At 38.1% G+C, this 27,281-nt stretch overlaps 1 long non-coding RNA gene across 1 annotated transcript in view; it reads right to left on the bottom strand.

Moving 5' to 3' along the window:
• LOC128647817 (uncharacterized) overlaps positions 1-14,662 on the bottom strand; it is a 55,222-nt gene extending 40,560 nt beyond the window's left edge. The window contains exon 1 of the long non-coding RNA XR_008400421.1: positions 14,506-14,662. This is a non-coding gene — a long non-coding RNA (uncharacterized LOC128647817). The remainder of the gene's footprint in view (positions 1-14,505) is intronic.
• Positions 14,663-27,281: the final 12,619 nt, after the last annotated feature.

Raw genomic sequence — 27,281 nt, 5'->3', positions numbered from 1 at the left:
GGTACCTTTAAATGATGTCATCCAAGATGGCGTCCATCGAATTCCAATTGGCTTATAGGATTCTATCAGCCAATCAGAATTAAGGTAGAAAAATCTGATTGGCTGATTGAATCAGCCAATCAGATTCAAGTTCAATCCGATTGGCTGATTGGTTCAGAAAGAAGATTGAAGATGCCGTTTGATGGAAGATGCTGCCGGATGGAAGAAGACTTTGCTGCTGCTTGGATGAAGACATCGCCGGGATGAAGACTTCTTCTTTGCCGCTTGGATAAAGACATCGCCGGGATGAAGACTTCTTCTTTGCCGCTTGGATAAAGACATCGCCCGGATCGGATGAGGAGTTCGGCCCGGTTGGGTGAAGACAAGGTAGGGAGATCTTCAGGGGGGTAGTGTTAGGTTTTTTTAAGGGGGGTTTGGGTGGGTTTAGAATAGGGGTATGTGGGTGGTGGGTTGTAATGTTGGGGGGTGGTATTGTGTTTTTTTTTCAGGCAAAAGAGCAGTTTTCTTTGGGGCATTCCCCGCAAAAGGCCCTTTTAAGGGCTGGTAAAGTAAAAGAGCTTTGAACTTTTTTTTTTTTTTTTTTTTTTTTTAAAAGGTTTTTTTTATTTAGTATTAAACATATTATCAACAAAAATTGTCCGTTTACATATATTGATAAGGCGGCGATCCATAAATACATAGTACAGATATACAATTCTGGCATCTAGATCGACAGTTAAAAGTCCGCCCACTCCCGTGGGTCTACTTTGCGTTGAATTTTCTAATGCAATGTCCTCTTTTAGAAAAGGTCAGAGCTTATGCGCTCTGGGGTATAACCCCACAAAGTCCTTCTTCCTGTACAACAACACACTATAACTAAATCAATGCATACCATAAAAACCACACTCCTAGTCTGTGATTAGGGATCATATTAAGTGACTGGCTTCTGAAGTGTGTATCATCGTGTAGATTTGCCCTGTATGCCTATCTGTTATATTGTTTCCACATTTCTAGCATGAGTTCATGTGTCTCTATGGTACCAGCCTTCAAATGATGGTATCTCTCTAGGTGTAATAGGTTATCTACCTGTGCCCTCCACTCCTGTACTGTGGGCACTGTTGCCGTCTTCCAATATTTTGGGATTAGTGTTTTGGCGCTGTTAATTATAATAGCTATTAAATAGTTATTAACTATTTAATAGCTACCTAGTTAAAATAATTACCCAATTACCTGTAAAATAAATCCTAACCTAAGTTACAAATACACCTACACTATCAATAAATGAAATAAATTACAAATATCTATCTAAAAATACAATTAAATAAACTAAACTAAATTACAAAAAAAAAAAGATTACAGCAATTTTAAGCTAATTACACCTATTCTAAACCCCCTAATAAAATAATAAAGCCCCCCAAAATAAAAAATTCCCTACCCTATTCTAAATTATAAAATACCCAGCTCTGTACCAGCCGTTAAAAGGGCTTTTTGCAGAAGTTAACAGCTCTTTTGCCTGTAAAAAAAAGAACACAACACCCCCCCAACATTACAACCCACCACCCACATACCCCTATTCTAAACCCACCCAAACCCTCCTTAAAAAAACCTAACACTACCCCCCTGAAGATCTCCCTACCTTGTCTTCACCCAACTGGGCCAAACTCCTCATCCGATCCGGGCGATGTCTTTATCCAAGCGGCAAAGAAGAAGTCTTCATCCCGGCGATGTCTTTATCCAAGCAGCAAAGAAGAAGTCTTCATCCCGGCGATGTCTTTATCCAAGTGGCAGCAAAGTCTTCTTCCATCCGGCAGCATCTTCCATCAAGCGGCATCTTCAATCTTCTTTCTTCGCTCCTCCGACACAGAGCCTCCATCCCGGCCGACGACTGAACGACGAATGAGGTACCTTTAAATGACGTCATCCAAGATGGCGTCCATCGAATTCCAATTGGCTTATAGGATTCTATCAGCCAATCAGAATTAAGGTAGAAAAATCTGATTGGCTGATTGAATCAGCCAATCAGATTCAAGTTCAATCCGATTGGCTGATTGGTTCAGAAAGAAGATTGAATATGCCGTTTGATGGAAGATGCTGCCGGATGGAAGAAGACTTTGCTGCCGCTTGGATGAAGACATCGCCGGGATGAAGACTTCTTCTTTGCCGCTTGGATAAAGACATCGCCGGGATGAAGACTTCTTCTTTGCCGCTTGGATAAAGACATCGCCCGGATCGGATGAGGAGTTCGGCCCGGTTGGGTGAAGACAAGGTAGGGAGATCTTCAGGGGGGTAGTGTTAGGTTTTTTTAAGGGGGGTTTGGGTGGGTTTAGAATAGGGGTATTTGGGTGGTGGGTTGTAATGTTGGGGGGTGGTATTGTGTTTTTTTTTCAGGCAAAAGAGCAGTTTTCTTTGGGGCATGCCCCGCAAAAGGCCCTTTTAAGGGCTGGTAAAGTAAATGAGCTTTGAACTTTTTTTTTTTTTTTTTAAAAGGTTTTTTTTATTTAGTATTAAACATATTATCAACAAAAATTGTCCATTTACATATATTGATAAGGCGGCGATCCATAAATACATAGTACAGATATACAATTCTGGCATCTAGATCGACAGTTAAAAGTCCGCCCACTCCTGTGGGTCTACTTTGCGTTGAATTTTCTAATGCAATGTCCTCTTTTAGAAAAGGTCAGAGCTTATGCGCTCTGGGGTATAACCCCACAAAGTCCTTCTTCCTGTACAACAACACACTATAACTAAATCAATGCATACCATAAAAACCACACTCCTAGTCTGTGATTAGGGATCATATTAAGTGACTGGCTTCTGAAGTGTGTATCAACGTGTAGATTTGCCCTGTATGCCTATCTGTTATATTGTTTCCACATTTCTAGCATGAGTTCATGTGTCTCTATGGTACCAGCCTTCAAATGATGGTATCTCTCTAGGTGTAATAGGTTATCTACCTGTGCCCTCCACTCCTGTACTGTGGGCACTGTTGCCGTCTTCCAATATTTTGGTATCAGTGTTTTGGCGCTGTTAATTAATACTGTCAGTAAGGTCCTGGCTGTGGCGCTTTCGATTTTGGGGAATGCCATATAGAATAGAATCCGAGGATCGTTGGGTAGATGACTCCCGATTATATCTGAAATTTGTTTTAGTATTTCTACCCAATAAGTGTCTAGCCTATCGCACTTCCACCAAATGTGTGTGGGGTTCCCTACTTCCCCGCATCCCCTCCAGCATCTGTCACTCGCCGATTTATATATTTTATGTAATCTGGTGGGAGTGAGGTACCACCTTGTGAGGAATTTGTAATTTGTTTCAAGTATCCTCGTGGAGATTGAGGATTTTTTGGTGGCTAGGAAGGCTCTCTGCCATTCTTTTAAAGGAATCGTTATTCCCATTTCTTTCTCCCACGCTATTGTGTATGATGGAAGCTGTTGTTTATCATCGGTTAGTAGCTGCTTATACAATATAGATATAGTGTGCCTGGGTGTATTTTCTAGTTGACACAGGTTTTCGAAAGGTGTTAACCGTCTAGTCAGTTGTTGCTTACAGGGGTGTGTGTCTATATAATGTTTTATTTGTGAGTATGAGTACCAGTTCAGGTGTATGTCGGGTTGACTTTCCGTAATGTCCTCTAGGGCCCTCATCTTACCGTCTTGGCAGAATACTGTCATAACTCTATTTTTTATGTGTACTCCTTGTTCTGAATGGGTGACTTTAATGTTCCATGGTAGAGTGATATTGTTGCACAAGGGGGTCATTGGGGAGAGTGTGTTTGATATGTTTGTGGTAGTGTTTATCATTTTGTCCCATGTAGCGAACAGCTCCGCCAACATTGGGTATTGTTGTATAATGGGTGACCTTTGTTTTGTTGGTAACCATGCCATAACACCCACATTGTCAAGTTGTAGGATTTGTCTGTCCAATTGGGTCCATTGCTTATACAAGTTGTTGGTGCATAAATCTATCAGCCTGTGTAGTGCAATTGCTGCCTTATATGTGCGTATATTAGGGACTCCCAATCCTCCCTGTTCTCTGGTTAAGTACATTGTCTGTTTTGTTATCTGCGGCCTAGCCCCTTGCCATATAAATTGTTCTATTAGAGATTGGATACGGTCTAGATATTGATTTGATAGGTGGATAGGAGTAGTCTGTAGGAGGTATAGGATCCTAGGGAGGACATTCATCTTTACTACATTAATTCTCCCCACCCATGAGATTGATTTGTTTTTCCAACTAGAGAGATCTGCTGCCAGGTTTTCCTCCATTTTTTTATAGTTGGCCTGGAATATGACCTGTGCGTCTGGCGCTAGGAAAATACCCAAGTATTTGAGTTTTATATTTTGTTTTTTTAGGGGGCAGTCCGTTGTCAATTGTTTTAGTGTCTCACCTTCATATGTTATATTTAGTATTTCAGTATTGTTTATAAGGAAATTTGATACCTTTCCAAAATCTTGGAACTCTTTCATTGCCTCTGGCAGGGATGCCTCTATGTTAGTGAGTGTAAGGAGGACGTCATCCGCATATAACGCTAACTTGTGATCAGTGTTGCCAACCTGTACTCCCGTTATCTGTTTATTGCTTCTAATTTTCTGCGCTAATGCTTCTATGGTTATTGCAAAAAGCACTGGGGATAGTGGACAGCCCTGCCTCGTCCCATTGCCTATATGGAAGTTTTCTGATAGGAGTCCGTTTACCCTAACTTTGGCTGTGGGGGATGTGTACAGGGAGAACACCTGTGCTATAAATTTGTCGCCAAATTTCATTTTATGCATGACCGCTTTTAAAAATTGCCAATTTACCCTATCAAATGCTTTTTCAGCGTCTGTGGAAACTAGTACTGTAGGTATTTTATTGTTTTGGACATGTGTTATTATCTGGAGTGTTTTCAGCGTGTTATCCAGCGCTTCTCTGCCGGGGATAAAGCCAACCTGATCCGTATGGATCAGCCTGGGTAGGTATTGATTGATTCTATTCGCCAATATTTTGGTGAATATCTTAATGTCTGAGTTCAAGAGTGATATCGGGCGAAAGTGTTCTGGTCTGTCAGGTTGTTTTCCCGGTTTTGGCAGGACAGTTATATGGGCCTCTAACATATTTTGCGGGAAGCCGGTGGAGGAGGAGAATGAGTTAAACATCTTTTCTAGGGGTATCGCCAGGAGGTCTATATATTTTTTGTAATACTTCATGCTAAATCCATCTGGGCCTGGACTTTTCCCAGCTGGCATCTCCTGAATTGCCTTTTTGATTTCGTCTGTCGTGATAGGGGATTCTAATTTGTCCATCTCTTCCTTTTCAAGTGTGGGAAAGTTTATGTCACCTAAGTATGATTCTATCGAATGGCATGTGGTTGTGTCCTCTATGTTATACAATGTCGAGTAGTATTGCCGGAAAACTTCTGCAATATTTTTACTGTCTCTGTGTATATTGCCTTGGCTGTCTGAGATAGTGTGCACGTATGTGTAAAGCTGTTTCCTTTTGAGTGCCCTTGCTAATGAGGTTCCTGCCTTGTCTTGCACGTCAAAGTATTTCTGCCTTAGTAATGCGGATTTGTGTTGGTGTTCCTTAATGAGGTGGTCCTTTAATGATTGCCTTACTTTAGTCAATTCACTCAATGCTGTAGCATACTGTGGGTCTTGTTTGTGTAGCTTCTCCCAGTACCCTATTTGTGCAAGAGTAGAGTTCAGGAATTGTCTTTTTTCTTTCTTTTCCCTGGCTTTATACATGAGGAACTCCCCTCTCATTACGCACTTGTGTGCTTCCCATACTACAGATGGGTTTACCTCGACTGAGTTGCTCTCTCTGAAATAATGCCCTAGTGTGCGCTTTATCCCTTCGCTAATCAATGTGTGTTCTAGTATGTTTTCATCCAATTTCCACATGAAAGGTTTGTGCGGGATGTTTGGCCATTCCACTTCGCACTGCACAGGTGCATGGTCAGACCATGTAATTTGAAGAATTTTAGAGTCTGTGATCATAGAGAGTCCCGTCTGGTCAGTTAGAATGTAGTCTATTCTCGTAAATGTGTGGTGCGGGTGGGAATAGAACGTGTAGTCTTTAGTAGTGGGGTTACCCGTTCTCCAGACGTCAAGAAGCCCCAGTTGCTGAATGTAGCTATTTATAGTTTTGATCACCTTCTTGGGTGTGCAGGAGGCCCCTGTAGATGTGTCTAATGTCGGGTCTAATGGTGTGTTGAAGTCCTCATTTATGAATAGTATTCCTTTTGTGTGAGAGAGTAAGGACTGAAACACTGCTCTAAAGACAAAGTGCTGGTCTTTGTTAGGCAGGTAAACATTCGCAAATGTCACCGGTTTATTAAAGAGGAGGCCAACCAAGATTATGTATCTGCCTTCCCTATCTCGTTTTATATAAGTAGCTTGAAATTGTATGTTGTTTTTGAGTAGGATTCCCACCCCCCCTTTTTTTGTGGTACCTGATGCCAAGTATGAGGTTCTATATTTATGACTTAAGACTTTAGGCTCTCTCCCCTTCTTGAAGTGTGTTTCCTGGATAAACAGGACGTCTCCCATTGTTTTGTATAAGTCCCTAAAAACCATAGACCTTTTCTCTGGGCTATTGAGTCCTTTCACGTTCACCGTTGTCAGTGTGAGTGTGTGTGTATTGTGTGCCATCTTATATTTGTTTCTCTAGGATCGTTAGTTTGCTAGTTAAGTATGTGTTGTTGTTGTATATGTGTACCAATGCAATAGGTTCAGAAATAAAAAAAAATATAAGAAAAAACTGTAAACAATCAACAAGGTACAATAGAATTTTTAGGTAAATATGCAGGAAATGCAACAACAATACAAACAGTTTCCAGGTATAAGTCTTTCAGAGTCTCTCAGCTCAGTTGTGCCTTTACTATATATACCTGAGCTTAAAATTCTTGTTTCAAATTATGTTAATTCACTTTAAACAAAATAGAACTATTATAACAGTAAGTTACTAAAACAGGGATTGTATCCCCACCCCCAAACCTATACTAGAACATTTCTTATAATTACATAACATACGACCTTTAGCCTTTTGGTAGCAGCCAGGTGAACAGTTCGTGCAGTTCAAGGGGCGTCAGATTTCTATATGATCAGACCCTGGGGAGTCCGTTGAAGTAGAGGATCTCGTGCTGCTGGTCTGTGTGGTCTGTGGATCTTTTGTAGCCGGTTTCTTTTTCTGTACATTATGCTGGTTGTCTTCGGGGTCCGGGATATTGATCTGTAAGGCCTCATTAAAGTTGGAGAGGTCGTCCATATTTCTAAAAACTGCAGTGGTTCCTCCTCTGCTTGCTATGATGCTAACGGGGAAGCCCCATCTGTATGGGATGCTCTGTTCTCTGATCCCTGTAGTAATGAACTGCAATTCCCTCCTTTTCTGTAGTGTCGTTGGGCTCAAGTCAGCAAATACCTGTATGTGGTTGCCAGCATGCATGATCTTTTGTTTTTGTCGAGCATGGCGAAGGATCTCCTCCTTATCTTTGAAGTTAAGCAGTTTTAGGATAATATCACGAGGGGGTGCCTTCGGCGGCGGTTTTGCTCGCAGTGCCCTGTGGGCTCTTTCAATCTTTATGTCTGGAGAGCTGTTAGTACCCTTGATAGTTCTGAAAAGTGCTTGCAGGCAGCCCTCGATCGCTGATGGTTGTATTGATTCAGGGATTCCGCGTATTTGAAGGTTGTTACGCCTTCCTCTATTGTCTAGGTCCTCTACTTTGTCCAGTAGTTGGTATATTGTTTCTTGCTGATCATACACCAGTTTTGAGATATGTTGCACGTCGTTACACGTGGTATTATGGAATTCTTCCAGAGCTGATATTCTGTGTGTTACTTTTGTTAGGTCTTTCTTTAATTCCCCAAACCAATTTTTAACTTCCCCAACTATTTCTTTAATATCCTCTTTTGTGCAGAGTGAGTTTAAGTCCTCTTTTGTGAGAGGTTGTGGTGTAGCTGGGGTGTTTGGGGTCTGTGGTCGGTCTGCCTGTCTCTGTTGCTGCTCAGAATCCATGTTTTGCAAAATGCTGGGTTTCTCTTGTGTCTTTAAGTATTGCTGTATCGGTTTGTTTTTTATATTGGTTTCTGTTCTGTTTATCTTGCGGCCTGGCATGGCCAGGGTCTGTATCTATATGGTGTTCCTGCGATAGTTCTGTGTTTGGTTAGGTTAAATGTGCTGACTTCACAGTAGCAAGTTTTCACTCTCCCTTGTGTATCTGGATAGCCTGCCAGCAAGCGTTTCTGTGATATTCCTTTTATTTATCCTTTTCTTTTTTTTATATATATATTTTTACTCCCCCTGTGGCCAGCTCACCCTTCTATTGATCTCTATTGCAGGTCTTTGTTCCGGGGCTATAGTATAGCTGAGACCGGTCTTTACATGTATGTGCATGGGCTTTACCCACCTCAGTCTATTTGTGACGCGGTCGCGCTCAGGCCCAGGTTTCCCGCTGCTGTCTTTAATGGCTTCTGTTTATTTGTAAAGCGGTCACGCGCAGGCCTCAGTCCTACGCCGTGCCGCGAGTCAGGTCCTGTACTTGCCCCTTTATGAAGTGGCCGTATGCGCTGCGCAACTCGGGTTGAGTCCGCAATAAGGTGAGAACCGGAGCCTTGGTCTCTGCTTATGACTCTGTGCTGTACGCGCCGCTTGCTCTTATGCGGCACCTTGTTTTCTCCGGAGGTCTCTCCTGCTGTTGTCGGGCAAACGGTCGCGGTGCTGTAACGTACCTTGAGGGGTTCCCCTCTAATGGGCAGAAGTTATTTACCCAGTTCCCTGGCTGTCAAGGCTAATTTTGTGAGGTTTAAGGAGTGGGGCCTAGGAGCTAACAAATCATGCGGCCATTTGCCTGCGCGGCCAAGCTCCGCCCCCCGAGCTTTGAACTTTTTAAATTTAGAATAGGGTAGGGAATTTTTTTTATTTTGGGGGGCTTTATTATTTTATTAGGGAGCTTAGAATAGGTGTAATTAGCTTAAAAATCTTGTAATCTTTTTTTTATTTTTTGTAATTTAGTGTGTTTTTTTTTTGTAATTTAGTTTAGTTTATTTAATTGTATTTTAGTTTAGATATTTGTAGTTTATTTAATTTATTGATAGTGTACGTGTATTTGTAACTTACGTTAGGATTTATTTTACAGGTAAATTGGTAATTATTTTAACTAGGTAGCTATTAAATAGTTAACTATTTAATAGCTATTGTACCTAGTTAAAATAAATACCAAGTTACCTGTAAAATAAATATAAACCCTAAAATAGCTACAATGTAATTATTAATTACATTGTAGCTATCTTAGGGTTTATTTTATAGGTAAGTATTTAGATTTAAATAGGAATATTTTAATTAATAATATTAATATTAGATTTATTTTAATAAGAGTTTAGTTAGGGATGTTAGAGTTAGATAGGGTTATTATAATTAATATATATATATATATATATATATATATATATATATATATAATATAATAACGATATTAACTATATTAACCCTAATATAATTAGGGTTAATATAGTTAATATATATAATATAATAATTATATTAACTATATTAACCCTAATATAATTAGGGTTAATATAGTTAATATAGCTGGCGGCGGTGTAGGGGGATTAGATTAGGGGTTAATGTGTTTAATATAGGTGGCGGCGGTGTAGGGGGATTAGATTAGGGGTTAATACATTTATTATAGGTGGCAGCGGTGTAGGGGGATTTAGATTGTAGGCAAAAGAGCTGATTACTTTGTGACAAAGCCCTGCCAAAAGCCCTTTTAAGGGCTGGCAAAAGAGCAGTTTACTTTGGGGTAATGCCACACAAAAAGCCCTTTTCAGGGCTATTTGTAGGGTTAGACTTAGCTTTAGTGGTAGGGATAGTTTAGTATTTTAGGGGTTAGATAATTTAATATAGATGGCTGCGGGGTAGGGAGATTAGATTAGGGGTTAATAATTTTAAAATAGATGGCGGCGGGGTAGGGGCTCACTTTAGGGGGTAGGTAAGGTAGATGGCGATGGGGTAGGGGTTCACTTTAGGGGGTAGGTAAGGTAGATGGCAGCGGTGTTAGGGGCTCACTTTAGGGGGTTATATATTTAATATAGCTGGCGGCGGGGTCCGGGAGCGGCGGTTTATGGGGTTAATAACTTTATTAGGTGGCGGCGGGGTCCGGGAGCGGCGGTTTAGGGGTTAATAACTTTTTTATTATTAGGATAGTGATAGTTAGACATGTCGGGCTATGTTTAGGAGGCGTGTTAGACAGTGCGGGTGATTTCATACTTTAGTCAGGTTTTGTAGGCGCCAGCAGTTTCTAACGTGGTGCAAGTCACTGGCGACGCCAGAAATTTGTACTTGCGCAGATTTCTGGACATCGCTGGTTTATCCGACTTACGGCACGTTAGCATCTGACGGCGCCGTATATTGGATAGCTCGAGTTGCGAGCTGAAACTGCGGGCGACGCGGGTTCCCTCGCTTGCGCCGCAAACTACGCCGTATATCGGATCGCGCCCCTGAATGTCAGTGCATGGTGTACACACAGCATATGTGTATATGCCATTGTGACAGCTTTTACTAGGAGCATTTTTACTAATGCAAGTACAGGTACTAAACCCTTTAACTAAACTGACTGGGACTGGAAAAGGTTTCTATTTCAGAATGTTTTATATTTGCATCTGTAAAATAAGACAGTTTAGAAAGGGAATGACACCAAATGTAATTAATTACAATATCGTATGTCATTTAGGCAATATTTACATGTCATAATTGAGCTTATACATGTAATCTAAAGGTAGTTTTATATAATTTTTAATATATTTGTATACATAGTACCCCTAGACAGATAGCACAGTAGTTTAATCAGAAAGGTAGCAGTTGATTTAAAAAATATAGACTAATATTTGTATTTTAGAACACAAAAACCAAAGCACAGACATGGACAGTGAAGATAGTGACTTAATGGCGATTTTGTTTTTGTCAGTTTTGATCTTTTTTTTTTTTTCTTTTTTTTTTATATTAAAGTAAAAGTCAGAATTTCTGACTAAATCTGGATTTGGAATTCCGGATATGGATTTGTACCTGTATATTACAAATAGGCTTCTGTTAAAAATTAAAAAGCACTTATGTATATTTAATTTATGACCTTTATATCCCTTCAATGTATGTGAGTATGTGGTATGTGAGTGTGAGCCTATGTTTGCGTGTATATATATATATATATATATATTTATTTACAGTATATATAAAAAATTATATCTTTAATTAAAAGGTAAGTTATTGCTATCACATGGGTAAATTCAAACAAAAACAAGTTTGTCTCTTGCAATTTATTTTTCAGCATCCCTACTATAAATCCAATACTAGTTTTAAATGCTATAGTTGATTTTGCACCATTTACTTTGTTAAGGATCCAAGTTTTTATCTGCACACGTGATTGGATAAGATGGTTTTCAGTACAAACAACATGTGCAGGTGTATTATTTACTTTTCTCAAAATTGCGCTAATCATTCTAATACCTGATGATTTTAAATGACGCTGGATCTACAGTATAAAGGTTTAAATTTAAAACTAAATGAGTCTGTAACTATCTGGAAAAAAAACAAAACTAGTTATTTTTGGTTTAACAAGCAACAATTGCTTCCTATACCTGAGTGCTGAACAGGAAACGAAGGTCATATTGCTTTTCCATTCAAAACAATCTGGACTGCATCTCCATAAAACTATTGCCACATTCTGACAGCTGTTGGAGAAGCACTTCATTATGAAGTTATGCACTCATCAGCCGTGTGACCCGACTCTGTAAAAGAGGTTCATATATAGTATGTAGCATGTTGTACTGTAATTAGATACATGACTATTCCTTAAGCCACAGTGAAATACCGTCACACTGATACATCACTATGACATTTGTTAGTTTACATGTCCTGATTATATAAATAATATACGTAGTATAGATAGGGTTACCACCCAACCAGTGTTTTATCATCATACCCAGTATTTTTACAGGGACAATAAAGTTAATTATTTGTTTACGCACTACATCGCCAAGGCTCTGCATGAAAAATGTATGTTAGAAAGTATTGAAAACTTTTACTTTGCCAGAAAAGCCTCTTAAATGTTGTTTGTATTTCTCCCTTTGCTGTAGCCAATGAGGGACTGATGTAAATGATCTACTCCATATCAACTAATCAAACTCCAGCTTCTCTGGAGGAAGAGGGAGTAGGATTACAGGTTAAGGGCTAGATTGCAAGTGTAGAGCTAATTTATCGGGCACCCGTAAACAGGCAAAATCGCCAATTTACAGCCGCACAATAAATAACCAGCCATCACAAGTGTCTGGTTATTGATACCTTTGGCTCGCGTTAGCAATTAGCACTCCGAAAATTAACCAGAGGTCAGACCCCCAATTGCCACCAAAATAAAGCATATTGTAGGTTTTTATTTAAAAAAAAATAGCTTTTATTAATTAAATAAAAACAAACTGCACAAAGCAATTTTTAGGGGTTAAAGTTGGTGTGGTTTGTAGAGATGGGTGAATGTTTCTAAAAATTAGAAATTTAAAACAAATTTTGATAAATCAGTTTGTTCAAATCGAATTTCGAATGTTTACATAACATTCTAAGATTCTTTTTTCGAATTTTCGTTTTTGAATTTTTCAATAACATTCGAAAATATTTGTTAGAATAATAGAATGTTAAGCTATGTATTTTATATTACATTCAATTTCGAAATTAAATATTCAAATTTTAATGTGACATTCAAATGGAATGTCACATTCAAATTCGAAATAGTATTTCTAGTCTACAACTGTGCTGTTTAAATGTAATATTCAAATTCCAATGTCACATTCGAATTTGAATGTAGCATTCAAATTCAAAATAGTATTTCTAGTTTAGAACTGTGTTTTATAAATGTAATTTTTTAATTTGAATGTGACATTCGAATTTGAAAAGTGACATTCGAAAAGTGTAAATAACATTCGATAATAGAATTTTTAAGAATATTCGTTCTTATCAACATTCGATATGTAAATCAAATTTCTACAATAACATTTGTTCTAACATTGAATGTAAACACATTCGCCCATCCCTAGTGGCGTTTTAGAAAAAAATTACACTGAAAAGTGCCTTTACTTTGCATTCTATGGGGAACTGTGTGTTCCTTGTAGATATATATGCTTATATACATATATATTTATGTGTTAATATATATATATGTGTGTGTGTATATACACATATTAACACTTAAATATATATGTATATATTCATATACATATATATTTAAATCTGTTGCCCATCACTGCCCGACTTACTCCTTTCGCTGCGCTTGGTTCTCACGCCGTGTCTGTCTGCTTGAGAACAAGGCTCCCATTAGAGTCTGTGGAAGCGTGCTCTTTTGAGTGCTAAGCTTCTGTGCAATGCAAATGCGAGGATGCATTTGCATTGCACATAACATGTAATACCAGCGCACATTTGCGTGCAATCCCGCCCCCTGAGCTGTCAATCTCCCTGGGCGGACGAGACTGGGGAGATTGAAATTCGACCACCTAAGAGGTGGCGAAAGGTTAGGGAAGCAACGGTCTCATGACCGCTGTTTCTTAAATACGGACTACAGGTTCTCTTGTGAGAACCTGCAGTCGTAGGGGGTGAAGCCTGCCAAAGGCTTTGATAAATCGACCCCTAAGTAGGCAATATACATAATGTAACTGTTCTGCAAAGTTTTTTTTATTTATTTATGCATAATTAAAGATTTTGACCTAGATTACGGGCAGCGCACTAATTGCTGCTTGCGAGCAATAAGGGGTATATCGGGGTCTTTGCACACATCAGAAATAGTGCACGTATTATGAGTTTAAAATAAATGTGTTCGCTTGAGTGCATTTAAATTTAACGCACATCGGGTTAGAGCGACTTCAGAGCTCTGGTTCACTGCTACTCGAGACAAAAAAGTTGCACAAAAAACATAAAAATACATTGTATAGTACAATTACACTAACAGTCTAATAAAAAAAAACATATTGCATAAAAAAGTTATAAGGGCTCAAACATATGAGATCTCAAAGGGCTTTAAAATAGAGTTACATACATATGCATGTCTAAATATTTATGTGTATATATATATATATATATATATATATATATATACTGTATATATATGTTTCTATGTGTGCACATATGTAGTCATGTATTTATATGTAAATATATGTATTTACAGACATATATACACATATAAACACACAAATACATATGCATTTTTGGAGTCACGTAGCTGAAAACATGAAAACATTGCAACATTCATATTAAATAAAGTGTTTAACTGTGTATTTACTTTAAATATTTCACATTCCAATGGTTTTCACATAAAGGAATATGTTATAAGTATTTTTAAATAGTTAATCCTATATATATATATATAAACTGGCATCTAAACTTTATCCAAAAATAGGCGCCCTGTACAGAAACAAATCCTGCCTCAGCCCTACTGTAAAGGAAAAGATTGTACAGCAAATGCTGATGCCTGTTATGGATTACAGGGACGTAGTATACGCACCTGCACCGCAAACTCACCTTAATAAACTTAATACGTTGTATAACTCGTTCTGCCGCTTTGTGCTACAATGTAACTACAGGACCCACCATTGTGACATGCTAAAAGAACTAAACTGGCTGTTGCTGGAATCCAGACGCACCCTCCATCTTTCCTACCTTGTGTTTAAGAGCCTTTCTGGGAAGCTCCCCCCCTACCTGAGCAGAATGCTCTCCCCGGCTATTCCCACCTCCTATAACCTCAGATCCAGTACCAGCACATTATTTAGCTTGCCTCAATACAAAAAGAAAGCAGCTCGATCCTCCTTTTCCTACAGAGCACCACAATTATGGAATGACCACACTTTCAAACCTTCCCCAAGCCTAATATCCTTTAAGAGATCCCTCTCTGCATATCTCAAAACAGAATGCACCTGTCATGGTTGATTATATATTTCCTACCTGTTCTATGTTAAATTTTTGTGCATATATTGTGTATTATTATTTTATTGTACCCTATTGTATCAATGCAATGTTTTGTGGACCCAGGACATACTTGAAAATGAGAGAAATCTCAATTTATCTTTCCTGGTAAAATATTTTATAAATATATATATATATATATATATATATATATATATATATATATATATATATATATATATATATATATATATATATATATATATATATATATATATATATAAAACGTCCACAGAATGCAGGCACTCACTGGTCTTAGTAAAATGTAACAATTTTATTTAGAAATCATTAAAATTTAATATGATTTTAATAGTATGATTTTAATGATTTCTAAATAAAATTGTTACATTTTACTAAGACCAGTGAGTGCTTGCATTCTGTGGACATTTTGGATTATTTACAGCAGAGCACCGTGGCACTTAACGAGTGGTGAGATTGTGCTTTCCCTCTAAAAAAACTATATATATATATATATATATATATATATATATATATATATATGCGTGTGTGTGTGTAAAACAAAATATTGAGTTTATTACAGTGGCAAGAAAAAGGTAAGTGAACCCTTTAGAAATGACTGCATTTTTGTATGACTTTGTCTTAAAATCTGGTTTGATGTTTATCAAAATGACAGCAATCACTCAATGCTCCAGATTACAAGTGGAGTGCTAAATATCGCTTGCATAATTCCTGAATAATACTGCATAATTATATCTGTAAATATATACAAATTAGCATGCCTGCTTTTTATTTTTCAATGAAAGTTACCCTGAATGTAGAGGAAATGACAATATAGTACAGTTTGGTTCAAACTTCCCTTGTCCAGCTTTGGTTTATTCTCTTGGTATCCTTTGTAGAAGGAGCAACAGTGCACTACTTGGAGCTAGCTAGGCACATTGGCTGAACCAATGATAAGAAGCCTATATACACAGACACCAATAAACAGTTTGTTCTCAGAAGTGCATTGCTGGTCCTGAGTCTATCTAGGTATTCTCTTCAACAAAGGATATCAAGAGAATAATGTACATTAGATAATAGAAGTAAACTGGAAAGATGTTTAAAATGACATACTCTATCTATCTGAATCATGCAAATTTAAGTTTAATTTTACTTTCCCTTATGAACTGTTTATTTGAGCTTTATGTTATATATTTATTTACACACACACACATACACATGCACGTTTGAGCTGTTCCCAGCCCCGCCTCTTATCATACACCATATCCCTTTAATTCTGCCACAAAACCTATATATTTAATTGATAAACGTTTGCTTCAAGTATTAAGACTAAATGTAACTTAAAGCCTTTATTTCCATAGCATTTTCATGTGTTTGGCTATGCAGACGAGTGCGTAATTTGCTTCAGGTCTCAGAAGAGTTACATTTCACAGCTCTATTTTGGATTGTGTTGACTTTCACTTTTGTTTCTTTTATCATCAAACTTATTTTGTACTCATGGTATTCTTTGTTGAAAGCTAAACCTAGATAGGCTCATTAGCTAATTAATAAGCCCTTGAAGGCTGCCTCTTATCTCAATGAATTTTCACAGCTAGACAGTCCTAGTTCATGTGTGCCATATAGATAACATTGTACTCACTCCCAATCAGCACTTATTGGCTAAAATCCAAGTCTGTAAAAAGCACTGAGTCTGCAGAGGCTTAGTTACAAGGTAATCACAGAGGTAAAAGTATATTAATATAACCGTTGGTTATGCAAAACTAGGGAATGGGTAATAAATAGATTATCTATGTTTTTGAACAATAACAATTCTAGAGTAGACTGTGTTTTTAAGATGCTCTTATTAAAATGTTTAACTATCCACTTGTAATACTAGATTGTGTATTATTCTATGTGCAAGGCCAAAAACAACCCTGCACTCTAAATTTTGCTCCACTTGTAATTTAGCCTAACATTTTTAATTAGGTATAACAATACATAACTGCAATTTGTATTCATTATTTATTTTGACTGCTTTTGCATTAAAATACCTCCAAAATCTGTGCTTGCTCTTACCTTTCCAGAGAGAGAAAGAAGACCCTGCAACATTATACTACATGTACTGTATATTACACAGTGAGAGGCTAAGGGGCCAATTCGAAAATAAAATGTCTGTCCCAGCGAGTTGCAAGATTTCTCCCATAGAAATATTGAGAGCTTTATACTATGTAAACGTTTGCAATGGAAGATGAAGTAAACAGGCATATTATGCTTAAAGGGACACTGAACCCACATTTTTTCTTTTGTGATTCAGATAGAACATGAAATTTTAAGCAACTTTCTAATTTACTCCTATTATCAAATTTTCTTTATTCTCTTGGTATCTTTACTTGAAATGCAAGAATGTAAATTTAGATGCCGGCCCATTTTTGGTGAACAACCTGGGTTGTCCTTGCTGATGGGTGGATAAATTCATCCACCAATAAAAAAGGGCTGTCCAGAGTCTGAACCTAGAAAAATGCTTAGATGCTTTCTTTTTCAAATATAGATAGCAAGAGAACAAAGAAAAATTGATAATAGGAGTAAATTAGAAAGTTGCTTAAAATTGCATGCTCTATCTGAATCACAAAAGGAAAAATTTGGGTCCAGTGTCCCTTTAATACAAATCAAATGACGCTGTTTTCAGTGAACTGTGTCATAAAATCACCATTATTTTTGTATGCATATTTTATTTCTTTCAGAGTAATTAGTGTTTTGAGCATTTTAATAAAAACTGGTCACCTTTTAGTATGCAAGAAAAAATAGGTAATGTGAAACTGTTCACAGAATTATGCTGGGGTTTCAAAGACAATTTCATATACGCTTATGTAACTCACATGTTCAGCCCATTTTACAATAAAACAACAGGAATTTCAATGTATTTTTTGCCCGTCCAGTATACTTAATTACGATTTACGCTGTGTATATTTAATACGATTTATTCCTGTGTAATTTACATACAAATTTTACATTTTTGATAAAAAATGTTAGTGAACAACTTTGTTTACAATTCTTGATACACCTTAATACAATTTTTTTCCTGAGTATTTTTGTGTGAATGGTTTAATTATTCATTTTGTATGATTTTCATTGTGCACTTTTGTAATGTATGCATCTCCTTTCATTATGAAAATGCAGTATAAGCCCCTTATTGAGACACCCTGTTTTCAGGGTAAAAAGTGTTTTTGTAGAATTCCACCTGGAAAATAAAAGTACTAGTGAGAAGTTTTTAATAATCTCACCAGCCCAGAGACCTTTACAAATCAGGTCCTAAATGAGAACACAAACTCATTTACACGTGTAAAGGCTTACAATGATATGAACTGCACAAGACTTTTAAAGATGTGTATTTCTGAACTGCACTTGGTGTGTAACTGTTTGCTAGGTGTACAGCAGTATGTGAGTGGAATGAGATATTCCACTAGTATGTAATAACTATTTACAAAGCACAAGATTTTAATGCATCACAGATTTAGCAATATTGGGGATATTTAATTGTGCAAAGTTCATAAAAGGCATAATTGCACTGCACATTAATACATTTTAGATAGAAACATCTGAGCAATATACTTGTGTTGCAAAAAAGGTTATGTTAAATGTTACCACTTCTAGAATGATAAAGTTTAACATTCTTGTAACCTGAGAACCATCAGTGAAGTGTTTCTTGACTGACGTCATCAGGCTTTGAGGTGTGAGAAGATAAATACGCAAGAGTCATTTTTGCAAACCATTTACATTATTTTGAGTTCATTTTTTGTAAAAATGTGAATTATTATTATTACTATCAAAATAAAGCAGTCAGGGTAAAAAGTCTTAAGATCCGTAAGACACCATGATATAGATAATTTGCTAATATATGGCATTCCTTTATATTAAAAAGTATAATGGCTATTGTAGTGCAGCTAAAGACAGATACTACATTATAAAAATCAAGCAATTAGGGGGGCGGAGCGTGCGGGTGTGCTGAATGGCCGCACTTTGTTAGAGCTCCTGAAACGGCGGCGGTGGAGCTTCCTCACAGATGAGTACATACAGCCAGGAGAGATCTGATTTCTACCGTGGCATGAGGGTGAAGCACACGGGGACCTCCGGATTGATTTTCTGAGCCGTGATTACGGCAGAACAGCTGTTTGGGCTCCCGACCCATAAAGGAGGCTGCATCTGAAGCCTGCTCATGCGTTCTGGAGACGAACGCTGGAAGAAGCCTTTCCTCAGAGGACTGCAGGATTATCATGGTGACAGGGTAAGCAGCGCCACGTTGGGATAATGGAGTGCAAAAACGAGTGAATAACAGCATAATGCCAAATACCAAAATGCTTTAAAGTTCTTGAAGGCCCAAAAAAACGCCCCCAGCTTCCAACAAAGAGATAATTTAATGCACTCCAGGGGCAAGAGGTGTTGTATACACTAGCTACCGTAAAGACTATGTTTTGACTTAATGCCATAAAGCAAGATATACTTCAATCCCAGTGGCATCTAAAAGATAGACTTGCAACATTATACACCAGGAAAGTTCAATTTTATTGTAAAAGAGCAAAAGCCTGTACCTGTTTTGTCAGCATGGCGGTACGCAGAAACACCAAGAACGATAAGACACTAAAGACCACTTTGGTTTCTGGAACAGTGAATACCTTCTTTAAAAGCTCAGATCACAAAAAGAAAAAACCTGAGATATCTCAAGCTTGCAGTGAGGAGGAGGATTTATCTGACAATCCGGATACAGTTCAATCAGCAGCATCCCCCCCTCACACTCAGCACCATAGTGAACATGGCCCAGTCACACTTAAAGTTATGGAGGCCCTCATTAACCAGGTTAAATCCTGTATTAAAACAGAATGTGCTGCGCTAAAGAAAGATATAAATGATCTAGGGTGTAGAGTCGAATCCCTTGAGGATCATACTGAAGAGATCACTAGAGATGTTTCTGAGATGTCACGCACTATAGACAGTCAGCAGCAGCAGATTTCGGACCTAGAGAATAAAATAGACGATATTGAAAATAGAACAAGGAGAAATAATCTTCGGATTCGAGGAATCCCTGAATCTGTGAAAAATGAAGATATATCTGAACACCTACAAAATCTTCTCCAGTCTCTAGCCATCTCTAACCAGAGAGTGATTGATGTTATACCTATCGAGAGGGCACACAGGTCTCTTAGGCCTAAACCAAATGATAATCAGCCCCCAAGGGATATAATAGTGTGCTTTTCGAGCTACAGGGATAGAGAAAAGATATTTCAAATGGCAAGATCACAACCTACATTTTCTTTTCAAGGCGCGAAAATTCAAATTTTTCAAGATTTATCGACCAGAACGCTGTTATTGAGAAAAGAATTTGCACTTTTCACTGCCCATCTGCGCTCACTAAAAATCCCTTATAGGTGGGGATTCCCAGTATCACTACAAATAATCAAGAATGGCAAAAGATTTAAATGCACCTCCACAGAGGATATTAATGATTTCTGCCAACTTTTGGATATACCGGCTCCTGAGGCTGCAGCCCCTGGACCCTCCAAAGCTTCAACTCCTTTGCCAAGGCCACAGCGGAGACTTTGGTCTGAAGTCATTGGTAAACAACAGCGTAAGAAGATTTGCACAGCTATTGCAGCTCAGATGGACTCTGCTGTGGCTGTCACTACGTGACCCGATACCCAAGAGTTTGTGAGTATATGGCCGTACACACACCCTACAGGGTGATACCTTGTTCTATCTCACTTTGACTTTTAACGAAACTGACTATGCATAATCTCGCACCACAGAACCTATTCTGAGCGCGCTTATGCTGTTTGAACTTATTGAGACTTTTGACTTGCAAAAATCAAGTTATTTCCCACAAAAGCTTACAAATGTTGGCTTATTCTCATGTCACAATGGTTTGATATACAATGCTCAATGTTCTATTGTTTTATTGTTTGTATGTCATACATAAGGTTTGATGTTTCACTGTTCAAATTATGTTTGTTTTTTCTTCTTATTGTCTTTGGTCTCGAACATGCACTTGATAATACCAGGTCTGTTGGGGCGGCTCCACCGGGCCGTACCTTCCCCCATTTCCCTCTCTTTCTCACCTTCTCACTAGCTGTCTGTTCCCCCTACCTCTTTTCCCTCGTACCCTCTGCCCCCGCTGGCAGAGGACTCCAGATACCATTCCACTTTCACCCTACACCAATCTTACTCTCCCCCCCCCCATCCTTCCTTTCCCTGTTCCCCTTCCTTCTCCCCCCCTCTCCCTCTATTTACTGTATCACTTCAGTGTATCCTTGGACATAGTTATTACAAATTGTTCTGTTCCTTTGTTTAAGGGTTATATATTTTGGTTTTATATATTTGTACTCTCTGACACCAAAACCTCCATACACACGACACACGTGACCAGTACACCTTGGTTTCCCTTTATTTATAAGTCCCCGACAACATACACATGTCAATATCAAAACAACCTAGTCAGTTTAGGCTAGCTACGCAAAATGTTAAAGGTTTTCTCTCACCACAAAAGCGCTCAATAGCCTTCCACGATTTCTATAAAAAAAGAGTGGACATTATCATGATACAAGAGACGCACTTTAAAAAATCGAATGAACCCATCCTTTCGAAGCTCCATTATGACCAGCATTTTGTGTGCTCAGGCCCGACTAGACATAATGGGGTTTGTATATCTTTTAGAAAGGGTACGTCTTTTGAACTACTTACCAAATATCTTGATAAAGAGGGTCGTTTTCTTGTTTTAGTGGGGCTATACTTTGGTAGACCCATAACTCTAGCTAACATTTATGCCCCGAACTGCCCTAAACCTCCCTTCTTCCATAGGGTGATAAACCAGATACTTGATATTTCAAAGGGACCCATCTTCTTAGGGGGCGACTTAAACTTCCCTATTAATCCCGCATTAGACACGTCCTCAGGTAGGTCATATATCAGGAACACTCAGATAAAAGCCAACTGGCGAGCAATATGCTCTATTCCCCTCTTTGACTCTTGGAGAACTACCCACCCATCCACTAAAGATTTCTCCTTTTTTTCAAACCCACAACACACTTACACACGTATCGATTATATCTTCTGTGAACAAAGTATGCTTCCCTCCCTTGTTGACTCTAGACTATACCATACTACATGGTCTGACCATAGCATGGTCTGTTCCACCTTTATTTGGACCTCTAAGCCAGGCTTCCAACAACGTTGGAAACTAAATGATCAGATTTTTTTAGACCCCTTAATAGTCACCGATGTAGCAGAGAAAACCACAGAGTATTTCTCTTTCAACAATCACCTAGACACATCTGCAATAACTAACTGGGAGGCATATAAGTGTTTCATAAGGGGGGTGATTATGGGTCACACGCATAGAGAACGCAAACAGCGTGCTGCTCAATTTGCTTCTCTGACCTCAGAGTTTAATAACTGTGAAAAAGAGCTGAAAAGAAACCCCCAGTCACAACCATTACTAGCGAGATCACAACTAGCCAGGGAAGCTTTAAACCAATACTTAATACAAAATGCACATATGAGAGCTATCACATCCGAGTCCAAGTTTTTCATTGAAAATAATAAGGCTTGCTGGCGAGATCCTTACGTAAAAAGCGATATAAAACACATATCACTAAGATTATAGACTCCTCGGGCGTTGCCCATTCTGATAACACTGAAATCGCAAATCAGTTTGCACAGTACTACACCTCCCTGTATAACATTCCCTCCTTAAGTCCAGAAGATAAACAGCAGCGAATAAATTTGTATCTTGATCAGACCCAGCTTCCTAGGCTTTCTAATACCGATATAGAAAATCTAGACAAACAGTTTACTTTACAGGAGTTATTACTAGCCATTAAAGATTTGCCACAGGGAAAAGCACCCGGCGCAGGCGGGTTCACACCTAAATTTTATCACCTCTTCAAACCCCTTCTTAGCCCCCATCTGTTAGAGATGTACACCTCTATCGACCAGATTAATCAACTTCCGACAACGTTACTAGAAGCCACAATCTCGGTGATACCCAAACCGGGCAAGCCACCAGAGAAAGTAACTAATTACCGCCCCATATCGTTAATAAATATCGATATCAAACTATATGCCAAATTGTTAGCCACGAGAATTAGCAAATTCCTTCCCTTTCTGGTGCACCCCGACCAGGTCGGTTTCATCCCTGGAAGGGAAGCTAAGGAGAATACCATTAGAGTCCTGCATACCCTCTCAAGCACTTCTGCCTCCAAGACACCCTTGATACTTCTCTCTATAGATGCCGAGAAGGCCTTTGACAGGGTGGACTGGGATTTTCTGTGGTCCATCCTGTCAAAGTTTGGGTTTTCATGCACAATGATATCACGTATACAAGCCCTCTATAGTAACCCAACAGCTTTTGTCATGATCAACGGCACACTCTCCCAAGAAATCCCCATAAACAACGGCACACGGCAGGGGTGCCCTCTCTCGCCCCTGCTATTTGCCTTGGCTGTAGAGGCGTTTGCCTCTAGAATACGGTGTAATCATAATATACAGGGCGTCCCCTTTGGTGAACTATTGCAAAAATGTCTCCTATACGCAGATGATGTTATATTTACCCTGCGCTCACCCCTCACCTCAGTCCCGGCCCTATTGGGAGAGCTGGAGGAGTATGGATCAGTTTCTAATTTCTCAGTCAATATGAACAAGTCAATGATCCAATCACTATATCTCAATGATGAAGAAACACACTTTATCACAACATACACCTCTTTCCAGCTAGCCAAGAAAATAAGGTATCTAGGCATCAACATATCAGCAACACAAACAGAACTATTCTCCCTTAATTATACCCCTTTACAAGACGAAACCAATAAATTGTTGGAATCCTGGCACAAACAGGGTCGGCTTTCTTGGATGGGACGTATAAATGCAATAAAAATGAGTGTTATCCCTAAATTTTTATACCTTTTTCAAGTACTCCCAATAGACATCCCTACACAATTTCTTACACGACAGCAAAAAAAATTTGACCAGTTTATCTGGTCGCACAAAAGATCTAGAGTGGCCAGAGAAACGCTATTCCTAGATAGAGAAGATGGTGGACTGGGAGCACCTAACTTGATAAACTATTATAGAGCGACACACCTAGCACGCATTGTAGCCTGGAAACATTCTCCCTCTGAAAAACCCTGGGTGCAAATGGAAACCTACCTAGCAGGTGGAATTAACCTGGGTGATCAGTGTTGGACTCCACCAAAGTTGAGACCCTTAGAGATTTGGAATAACTATTTTATAGCAACCACTATTCGCACATGGGATAAACTACTGACTAGAGATAGCCTGATATCTACGCAGATATCCCCCCTCACCCCTCTACTAAATAACTCCCTTTTCTTAAAATCCCAGACTATCCAAACACCTTTGATTGCAGGTTCCCCTTCTAATATACCAGCACATATTCTCCTTCATGGCGGGTTGATACGTACACAAGCAGAGATAGGTCAATTGTTAGGCCCACCGTTCCATATGTGGTTCCCCTATTTCCAAGTCAGACATGCCATATTCAATAGCCCACACAAAACAACCCTTACCAGACCCCTAACCCCCTTTGAGTCACTGTGTACGTCCCCTTCTATTAAAAGCTCCCATATCTCAATAATTTACAAATTACTTAGGGGATCTTTTCCCTCTAAAAAACCTGCATTTATTGGTAAATGGGAAAGAGAACTTGGCATAAACCTACCTGATACTCATTGGAGTCGTATTTTCAGGGAAAATAAAAAGGCTTCCCTTTCACTAACTTTAATAGAAATGAACTTCAAGCTAATGTCAAGATGGTATTTAACACCTCGCCGTCTTCACAGCATTTACCCTAACTCTTCCCCCTATTGCTGGAGGCATTGTGGCGAGATTGGCACTCTTTCCCATACTTGGTGGTCCTGTCCACTCTTACAGACATACTGGAAGGCTGTTGGCGATAAACTCAAGAAAAATATAGGAAACACTATCAAACTTACAATTACTATGGTCCTTTTGGGTGATATACCAAAAACCCCATGTCTATATAGGAAGAAACTTTTGCAGATTATGCTTAACTGTGCTAGACGTCTGATACCCAGGTTTTGGAAAAAAGATATAGTTCCATCATATGAGATGTGGATGAGAGAAGTTAATCATATTTTAGAATTGGAGAAAATCCTTTACACTTATGTTGGTAAAAAGGACTTCATTGCAGATGTGATATTTCTTTGGGAACAAGATCTATGCTAATTACACTAAGCTGACCCGTACTAAGGTGCTGGTTGTGTTAATTGATTGTGCCAGAATGTACTGTGATCATATGCTCCTGTTTTCTATTTGTACTAATGTTCTTATTTGTGTTAGTTGTTGAGTTATACTTGTAAAAGAAATTTCCTTTTGCTGACTGATTATGTAACTGTAATATTTGCGATTTCAATAAAAAGATTTATCGTAAAAAAAAAAATCAAGCAATTATTCTTTATATATTTTTGCCAATGTATGAATGATAAAAAAACGGAAAGTATTTAGACCCTTTTAATTATATTGTTTGCAGGTTTCTGTATTTTGGAGTAAAACATTGTGAATAGAAAATAGATTTGCTATATGTCTAAGAAAAAAAAATCAACGTGTGAGAATTCATTGAGCTAAGCATTGACATCAGAAGAGTTTAGCCAATCAGATCACAAATTCCTTTCACATCCACTCCTTTAATTATGCCCTCCTAGCACTTTTCGTACTAGACAATTGCATATTTGCCTTTGCAGAAAACTATTCACAGTGAAAAATGTGTTACTTAAGCAAACAAATTAAAATAAAACCTATGAATGGAATTTTCAGTATTTTAAGTGACCTGGAGTTTACAAATACAATGTATAGAATACACAGAAATCTACAGGTGGCTCCTATTTTTCCATTCTAACACCCTGTATATGGAAACTGATCCATGTGAATATATCTGTGATCTGTATGTCCTTTATACAAAGTGTGTAACAAAAATACAGTAACAAAATATACAACACTGGCCAGTGCTGTATGTATTATACAATGTGCTTCAGGGTAACTGGAAGCAAGCCACATGAATTTTCTCCATAAAATTTTACTAAACGTTTCAAAAGTTCAACATTATTGAACTCACTGTCACAAAGGCGTGTTCCAGTTTACAAGTTCAATAACATAGACACAAGCACTTTGAAAACACTATCATTTGGACTTTTCGTACATGGAAGCGTGTCCCCTATAAACTACGGTCATGAAGACGCAATCTCGTTTAAAGGTCTTCTAGGCAGATACAATGTTGCAAGGCAGCGGGTTCACGCTTTACAGATTCAGTTCTTTTAAAATCCTGTATAAGAAGATAATATAAGTCCTTTCATTAAAAACTCACTGTCGCCATCTTGTTTTAAGAATACATCAAAATGGAACCACTCCTTTAACAAAGCAATACTTTTTAAAGTTTAAAAGTGATCACATAGTGATAGAAAAATCGTGCCAACTCTGCCCATCATGCCAACATACAATATGCATTCAGATGGTTTAGCAGTGGTTGATGGAAACAGATTACAATAGGCTCCTATAAAAGTTGCAATCTCTGTTTAAAAACCCAGTTATGAAGACACCAGTGCTAAAAACACTCCATTTGTAGATGTGTCTTTTTCTGCAGATACCCTTAGCTGTACAGTATATCATGTATTCAACAAATACACACATATAGATAGATAGATAGATAACTGCACTAGACCAACCGTGCTAAAACAGAAGGTGCATAAGGAATATTTTAAATTTCTATGTTTTTCAAGTAAAAGAAAATAGTTATTTTTATTTTAATATTTTTATATATATATATATATATATATATATATATATATATATATATATATATATATATATATATACAGGGAGTGCAGAATTATTAGGCAAGTTGTATTTTTGAGGATTAATTTTATTACTGAACAACAACCATGTTCTCAATGAACCCAAAAAACACATTAATATCAAAGCTGAATAGTTTTGGAAGTAGTTTTTAGTTTGTTTTTAGTTATAGCTATTTTAGGGGGATATCTGTGTGTGCAGGTGACTATTACTGTGCATAATTATTAGGCAACTTAACAAAAAACAAATATATACCCATTTCAATTATTTATTTTTACCAGTGAAACCAATATAACATCTCAACATTCACAAATATACATTTCTGACTTTCAAAACAAAACAAAAACAAATCAGTGACCAATATAGCCACCTTTCTTTGCAAGGACACTCAAAAGCCTGCCATCCATGGATTCTGTCAGTGTTTTGATCTGTTCACCATCAACATTGCGTGCAGCAGCAACCACAGCCTCCCAGACACTGTTCAGAGAGGTGTACTGTTTTCCCTCCTTGTAAATCTCACATTTGAT

The sequence above is a fragment of the Bombina bombina genome, chromosome 2 (genome assembly GCF_027579735.1).
Source record: "Bombina bombina isolate aBomBom1 chromosome 2, aBomBom1.pri, whole genome shotgun sequence".
In the NCBI taxonomy this organism is placed as follows: Eukaryota; Metazoa; Chordata; class Amphibia; order Anura; family Bombinatoridae; genus Bombina; species Bombina bombina.
The sequence above is the reverse complement of the archived record's forward strand: the minus strand, read 5'-3'. Positions and strand labels throughout refer to the sequence as shown.